Source organism: Oncorhynchus gorbuscha, linkage group LG25 (genome assembly GCF_021184085.1).
Source record: "Oncorhynchus gorbuscha isolate QuinsamMale2020 ecotype Even-year linkage group LG25, OgorEven_v1.0, whole genome shotgun sequence".
Classification (NCBI taxonomy): Eukaryota; Metazoa; Chordata; class Actinopteri; order Salmoniformes; family Salmonidae; genus Oncorhynchus; species Oncorhynchus gorbuscha.
In genome coordinates, this window is record NC_060197.1 from 9,925,543 (window position 1) to 9,934,412 (window position 8,870).

At 46.2% G+C, this 8,870-nt stretch overlaps 1 protein-coding gene across 1 annotated transcript in view; it reads left to right on the forward strand.

Annotated features, from left to right (window-relative positions):
* The window catches only part of LOC124014309 (protein kinase C theta type-like), a 28,941-nt gene that overhangs the window by 3,259 nt on the left and 16,812 nt on the right, over positions 1 to 8,870 (forward strand).

Here is an 8,870-nt window from a genome sequence, read left to right on the forward strand (position 1 = left end):
ATGTATGGACGTTGAATACTGTCTTACATCATGGGTGACCTGGTTGCACACACACACACACACACTTCTCTCTGATGGTGGAGCCTACAGAAGAAGGATTGATGGCTCTTTGACCCTCATGAAAGGTCCACTAAAGGTCAAACTGAGGAAAAAGTTGTTCATATGGCGATGGTCATTGTGTTTGATCTCCCGACGATGTGTGTGTGTGTGTGTGTGTGTGTGTGTGTGTGTGTGTGTGTGTGTGTGTGTGTGTGTGTGTGTGTGTGTGTGTGTGTGTGTGTGTGTGTGTGTGTGTGTGTGTGTGTGTGTGTGTGTGTGTGTGTTTGGAGGTCAGGATGAAAGAGATCGCTAGCCTTTCATGAGGGCTTGTGGGGAGACATGCCTACACACACACACTCACTACAGTAAGTTGAGTAGTTGAGGGATACAGTATTGAAAGAGTTCATCTTGTGTCAAACCTCTATGACCCTTAATGTGTCCACAGAGCATCATAACCAACACATAACGATACAGGACATGAAGTGATTGTTTTTACAACAGAAATTACTGGGGTTGCTAATCTGATGTAAGAACCTCTGGGTGTAACAAGGACCACTGTTGTTGTTCCAGCATAAATACATGGGAATTAGGGCCACATATAACAAAAGAGAGAGAGAGAGAGAGAGAGAGAGAGAGAGAGAGAGAGAGAGAGAGAGAGAGAGAGAGAGAGAGAGAGAGAGAGAGAGAGAGATTATTTTGGAGCTTGTGAGTGTAAAATTTACTGTTTACTTTTAATTGTTTATTTCACTTTCGTTTATCCATTTCAGTTGCCTTGGCAATAAAGCCCCTTGAATTGAATTGAATTGAAGAGAGAGAGAGAGAGAGAGAGAGAGAGAGAGAGAGAGAGAGAGAGAGAGAGAGAGAGAGAGAGAGAGAGAGAGAGAGAATGTTTTTAGGATGAGATAAACACTCTAATCGAAAAATAATTCCAGACAAGTGATGAACAACAACTCTACTCATTCAGGCTATAAAAAAGTAACTTTGCACCAAGTTAAGAAGTTTTGACTAGCTTGCTAACGGTACCACCCTCACCCCTACTAGCCCCACCCAAAACGGCACATCCAGCACCTCTCTTCCACCATAGTGGAGGACACGCCCCAGTAGGAGAGCGACCCCCTCAGTGCAGAGCAGGCTCAGGCCCTCCTCACCCCCATGGCTGCCATGAGGGATGAGTTCACCAAACTGGAGGGGAGGTGGTCCTGCTCAGGGAGAGCGTGAGCAAACAGCAACCAGACAACCACACCTTAGAGGAGCTCCTAACCAGGGTGCGGACAGAGCAGGACAGCAGCCTTGCAAAGGAGGTGAAAGAGCTCCAAAAAGACAGGCAGAGCAGTAATAACGATCTGACCACACTAAGAGAGGAGCTGCAGGAGAGAAAGAGAACAGAGGACAGGCTGCAGGAGCAGCTAGATCACTACTCTATGACCTGCCCTCATACAGCAGAGGAGCCCAGATCAACCAGCCAGGCTTCCCCAGCTCTGCCTGCTGCACCCCTCCTCCCTAGACCACTGACAGTGGCACCGGCACAGACCAGCCACACCCCAGCTCCAACACCCACCAGCCCCCCAGTCCAGAAGAAGCACTAGCTGACATCGTCCTCTTGATGGACTCTAAGGGGAAGTTTGTTCAGGAGAAGAAACTTTTCCCTCGACACAAAAGGAGAAAGGTGTGGTGACAACAACGCAGAGGGCCATGGAGCTGCTTGATAAGGCCCATCTCGGGTCGCCAAGCCACATAATCATACACACCGGAGGCAACGACCTGCGTGCTCAGCAGGAGAGGGTGGCGACTTCACTACGGGAAGTGATTGAGAAGGACTCCGCAATCTTCCCCAACTCAAGAATCGTGGTGTCAACCCTTCTACAGAGGAAGGACTTCCACCCTGCCACAATCCATAGAATAAACTTTCAAGACTAGTCATTCAACTGAGACTGCTCTTCTCTGTATCACGGAGGCGCTCCGCACCGCTAAAGCTAACTCTCTCTCCTCTGCTCTCATCCTTCTAGACCTATCGGCTGCCTTCGATACTGTGAACCATCAGATCCTCCTCTCCACCCTCTCCGAGTTGGGCATCTCTGGCGCGGCCCACGCTTGGATTGCGTCCTACCTGACAGGTCGCTCCTACCAGGTGGCGTGGCGAGAATCTGTCTCCTCACCACGCGCTCTCACCACTGGTGTCCCCCAGGGCTCTGTTCTAGGCCCTCTCCTATTCTCGCTATACACCAAGTCACTTGGCTCTGTCATAACCTCACATGGTCTCTCCTATCATTGCTATGCAGACGACACACAATTAATCTTCTCCTTTCCCCCTTCTGATGACCAGGTGGCGAATCGCATCTCTGCATGTCTGGCAGACATATCAGTGTGGATGACGGATCACCACCTCAAGCTGAACTTCGGCAAGACGGAGCTGCTCTTCCTCCCGGGGAAGGACTGCCCGTTCCATGATCTCGCCATCACGGTTGACAACTCCATTGTGTCCTCCTCCCAGAGCGCTAAGAACCTTGGTGTGATCCTGGACAACACCCTGTCGTTCTCAACTAACATCAAGACGGTGGCACGTTCCTGTAGGTTCATGCTCTACAACATCCGCAGAGTACGACCCTGCCTCACACAGGAAGCGGCGCAGGTCCTAATCCAGGCACTTGTCATCTCCCGTCTGGATTACTGCAACTCGCTGTTGGCTGGGCTCCCTGCCTGTGCCATTAAACCCCTACAACTCATCCAGAACGCCGCAGCCCGTCTAGTGTTCAACCTTCCCAAGTTCTCTCACGTCACCCCGCTCCTCCGCTCTCTCCACTGGCTTCCAGTTGAAGCTCGCATCCGCTACAAGACCATGGTGCTTGCCTACGGAGCTGTGAGGGGAACGGCACCTCAGTACCTCCAGGCTCTGATCAGGCCCTACACCCAAATAAGGGCACTGCGTTCATCCACCTCTGGCCTGCTCGTCTCCCTACCACTGAGGAAGTACAGTTCCCGCTCAGCCCAGTCAAAACTGTTCGCTGCTCTGGCTCCCCAATGGTGGAACAAACTCCCTCACGACGCCAGGACAGCGGAGTCAATCACCACCTTCCGGAGACACCTGAAACCCCACCTCTTTAAGGAATACTTAGGATAGGATAAAGTAATCCTTCTCACCCCCTCCCCCCTTAAAATATTTAGATGCACTATTGTAAAGTGGCTGTTCCACTGGATGTCATAAGGTGAATGCACCAATTTGTAAGTCGCTCTGGATAAGAGCGTCTGCTAAATGACTTAAATGTAAATGTAAATGTAAACGCCAGCCTCCCCCGGGACTGAGCCCTGCGACCCAATGTACACCTGGCCCATCATCCCACCCTCGATCTGGACTGTATCTATGACCATGTTCACCTGTACAAGGAGACAGTCCTCATCCTTGCCAAGACTCTCAAGGACGTCGCTTTAAACCGCAGCCCGACCTCTCCACCCAGGAACAGCAAAGCAATCTCCACCCCGCCGAGATCACCGAGACAACACCCTGGACCAGCACCCTGAACACCCCAGCCATGAACACAGCACCACCAACCTCAATGCCCACCACAGCCAGCGCAGCACAGACCACCCCAGCCCAGCTTTAGACCCAATGAGTGACATTAAACACATTCTGAGTCTGCTATGCTCACATGTGATAGGCCGAGGGTCATGGTAAGATGAGCACACTTCATCCACCCAAGTGGCATGACACAAATGCTATCTTAAATGATAAACAAATCACATTTGCATAATAATAGTTTATGTTAATTGCAAAATCCTATTTGAATAGTTCTTGTTGGATTGTGAAGGTTTGTCTCATTTTTTGAAGGTAAAGAAAAAAAAGTTATGAAATATTTTTACGTTGCATGTTGGAATTTACAAGGATTGGAGTCTCCTGTTTTTGGGCTAAAGAGCAGAGACCCAGACTTCCTGAAAGAAATGGATGATATTGATATTGTAGAACTACAGGAAACATGGTTCAGAGGTGATGATTCCACTGGCTGTACACTAGGTTATAGGGAGATAATCATCCCATCCACTAAATTAAAAGGAATCAGACAGGGCAGAGACTCAGGGGGAATGCTAATATGGTATAAAGCTGAACTAATTCATTCAATCGAATTGATCAAAACAGGAGAATTCTTAATTTGGTTAAAAATCAACAAGGAGGCCATCTTGACAGATAAAAACGTATTCCTCTGTGCCATACATTCCCCCCCTCAGAGTCACCCTACTTCAATGACGAGAGTTTCTCCATTTCCTCCACATACATTCCCCCCTCAGTCACCCTACTTCAATGAAGAGAGTTTCTCCATTCTAGAGGGGGAAATTAGTCACTTTCAGGCCCCAGGCAACGTACTGGTCGGTGGAGACCTGAATGCTGGAACAGCAGAAGAACAAGACACTATTAACAGTCATGGGGATAAACACCTACCAGGAAGCAACAACCTTTCCATCCCCACAGAAACAACTATGACAAATTGAAAAACAAAAATGGAGTACAGCTCGTGAAGCTCTGTGGAACACCGGGTCTGTAGGCTGAACAAAAAAGGAACAGCACATTAGAAATCAGCTTGATGGAATTGAGGAATCCATAGAATCAAACCACTTCTGGGGGAATTGGAATAAATGAAACAAACCTCATCGTGAGGAATTGGCTATCCAAAACAGGGATATGTGGAGAAATCACTTTGCAAAACTCTACAGCAATATAACAAAGAGCCCAGAACAAAAAGATAAACAAGAAAAATTACAAATCCTTGAATCAGCGGTCAAAGACTATCAGAATCCTGTGGATACCCCAATTACAGAATAAGAATTATTGGAAAAACTATGCACTCTCCAACCCAAAAAGGCCTGTGGTGCTGATGGTATTTTAAATGAAATGATCAAATATACAAACCACAAATTCAAATTGGCCATACTCAAACTATTCAACATTATCCTCACTGCAGGTATTTCCCCCGATATTTGGAACCAGGGATTGATCACACCAATCTATAAAAATGGAGACAAATTTGACCCAAATAATTACAGAGGAATTTGCATTAACAGCAACTTGGGGAAAATTCTTTGAGGTATTATAAATAGCAGACTACATCACTTCCTTGGCGAACACAACATCCTGAGAAGAAGCCAGATTGGATTTCAAAAAAATTATCGTACAACAGACCACATTTACATCCTCCAGGTAAACCAAAACAAAGGCAAAATCTCCTCGTGTTTTGTAGATTTCAAGAAAGCATTTTATTACATTTGGCACAAACGTCTTTAAAAAAAATAAACTAATAGAAAGTGGTATTGGAGGGAAAACATACAGTGTTATTAAATCAATGTACACTATAAACAAATGTGCGGTTAAAATTGGCAACAAGCAAACAGACTTCTTCTCTCAGGGACGGGGAGTGAAACAGGGCTGCCCAATAAGTCCAACACTATTTAACATCTACATTAATGAATTGGCTAAAACATTAGAAGAATCGGCAGCACCTGGTATCACCCTACACAACACCGAAATCAAGAGCATTTTACACCATTAAAAGGAACATTAAAATCAAAATTCCAATTAGAATCTGGCTCAAAATGTTCCAATCAGTTATAGAACCAATTGCTCCATATGGCAGTGAAGTATGGCGTCCAATCTCTAACAATGAATTTACCAAATGGGACAAACTGTCACGACTCCCGCCGAAGTTGGCTCCCCTGCCTGTTCGGGCGGTGCTCGGCGGTCGTCGTCACAGGTCTACTTGCCGTCACCGATCCCTTTTCCCTTTTCTGTTAGTGTAGTCTTATGAGTTGCACCTGTTCCTATTTGTGTTTTCTTGATTTGCTTACCTAGCTTGTGAAGCCCGCCCTTGTTTGTGCAGGATTATATTTTGTTCACATCTTGTATTGGAGGTGTTATTGTTCTCCGGACCGTGTTACCCTGTGTTTTGGGTTGGTCTGTGTTTTCCTCCCTGTGTTTTGGGTTGGTCTGTGTTTTCCGCCCTGTGTTTTGGGTTGGTCTGTGTTTTCCTCCCTGTGTTTTGGGTTGGTCTGTGTTTTCCGCCCTGTGTTTTGGGTTGGTCTGTGTTTTCCTCCCTGTGTTTTGGGTTGGTCTGTGTTTTCCTCCCTGTGTTTTGGGTTGGTCTGTGTTTTCCGCCCTGTGTTTTGGGTTGGTCTGTGTTTTCCTCCCTGTGTTTTGGGTTGGTCTGTGTTTTTCCGCCCTGTGTTTTGGGTTGGTCTGTGTTTTCCGGCCTGTGTTTTGGGTTGGTCTGTGTTTTCCTCCCTGTGTTTTGGGTTGGTCTGTGTTTTCCTCCCTGTGTTTTGGGTTGGTCTGTGTTTTCCTCCCTGTGTTTTGGGTTGGTCTGTGTTTTCCTCCCTGTGTTTTGGGTTGGTCTGTGTTTTCCTCCCTGTGTTTTGGGTTGGTCTGTGTTTTTCCGCCCTGTGTTTTGGGTTGGTCTGTGTTTTCCTCCCTGTGTTTTGGGTTGGTCTGTGTTTTCCTCCCTGTGTTTTGGGTTGGTCTGTGTTTTCCTCCCTGTGTTTTGGGCATGACCATTTTGTGCCGGAATAAAGTGCATTTCTCCGTGAACCCTCTGCTCTCTGCGCCTGATTCCTACCTTCCCCTCATAGTCATCCTTGACACAAACATCCAATCGAAATACTATGGTCCTTCTGTAGCTCAGTTGGTAGAGCATGGCGCTTGTAACGCCAGGGTAGTGGGTTCGATCCCCGGGACCACCCATACGTAGAATGTATGCACACATGACTGTAAGTCGCTTTGGATAAAAGCGTCTGCTAAATGGCATATATTATTATTATTATTATTACTGCATGCAGAGTTTTGCAAGACTGTATTGCAAGTGTAAATAAAAACTCTAAATAACGCAAGTAGAACAGAATTTGGCCAATACCCCCTCCTCATTCGAATAGAAAAAGAGTCATCGAATTTGACAACCATCTAAAAACAATTGACCCCAAAACATTCCATCACACAGCTCTACAATGTCAAGAGATGAAACAAGAGAAAAGTCCTCTCAGCCAGCTGGTTCTGAGGCTCAGTTCACTAACCCAAACCAACCCCATAGAGCTTCAGGACAGCACTCAGAATATCTGGCCCAACCAAATCATCACAAAACAAAAATAAAAATATATGACCAATTGGAAAGACAATACAATACAAAGAATTTGAAACTATAAAAGATGAAGAAAAAATCCAACAATTATTGGTTGAAAAGCTAAAATGTGCAGTTTTGGCAGCCAAAATATGTCCTCCTGCCACAACCTGAGGGACAGCCAATGAAAAGTGCAATGTAATGTCAATAATATTTCCCATCTGGTTTTGTTTTGTCTTTCATACCATGTCAAGTGTCTTCTCAGTCATGTTGACACTGGTCCACTACCATTGCTTTAATGTATTGTTGTTCTGATTAATATCGCTGTTGTAGTTGTTGTCAATGGTAATCCCATGTCCACTACTACTATTATTATTGCTGTTGGTCCACCATGTATTTATTTATATATATATATTTGTATATATATATATTTATATATGTATACTTTGACAATGTAAGTAATAATGAACTTGCCATGCCAATTGAATTGAATTGAGAGAGAGAGAGACGGAGACGGAGACGGAGACGGAGACGGAGACAGAGACAGAGACAGAGACAGAGACAGAGACAGAGACAGAGACAGAGACAGAGACAGAGACAGAGACAGAGACAGAGACAGAGACAGAGACAGAGACAGAGACAGAGACAGAGACAGAGACAGAGACAGAGACAGAGACAGAGACAGAGACAGAGACAGAGACAGAGACAGAGACAGAGAGATGATGGCTAATGAGAGAGATGGGGTGAGGAAGTCGTGGGGATAGATAGGAAAATGCTCATTAGAGTGTAACCGAACAACAATATGCCCTGAAGTGGTCCTCACCTAACGTTCTCTTACTGTTACAGAACAGCCAAAGCAGGTGAACTCTCCATGTTTTGATCGTGACTGAACATTTCCTAATCCAACAATCTCTCACACAGGCTCTCTAGTGTTACTTTAAGTCATGTTGGTACATGGTAGGTACATTTCAGTGTTTTTCTCACTCTTGTTTGTCAGAGAGAGAGAGAGAGACCCACCTGTGTGACTTCACAGAACAGCTCAGAAACAGGAAGTGTGGTTAACGAGTCAGACTACAGGAAGTCTCATCATGTTAACGAGAACTTGGTGTAACATACAGAGAGGAGGTGGGTACTAAAGACAGCTACAAGGAGCTTGGTGGTGCAGAATCACAGTTTGGGAGTGTGTGTGTGTGTGTGTGTGTGCGTACGAGTGAGTGAGTGACTGTGTGTGTGTGTGTGTGTGTGTGTGTGTGTGTGTGTGTGTGTGTGTGTGTGTGTGTGTGTGTGTGTGTGTGTGTGTGTGTGTGTGTGTGTGTGTGTGTGTGTGTGTGCGTGTGCGTGTGCGTGTGTGTGTGCGAGCGCACCTGCGTGGGTATGGGGGGTTTACGGGAGGCATGTTTGTGGGTGACCCAGGCCCGGGTTGGGCTGGAAGTTCTTCCCTACGTATTCCCGATCAGAGCATACACATCTATTAATAGGGCCTTCCCAGTCTCCTCTCTGACAACCTGGCCTCAAATATCACTCTGACGCTCAGTCTCTTTCTCCTCCATCAGCACTGCCACCTAGCTAACCACAGACAGCTCACTGGTGTTGGGAGCACCACAGTTTAGAGCTAGCTGGTAGCGCCCGAGTTGTGCACTGACTGATACTCAGGGATTATACTGGACTCCCAAGGTGCTTGGGGAAATAGGCTAGCTGAGGTTGACTAGCCCCTGGAAGTATAAGCTGTTTTAGATACCTAAA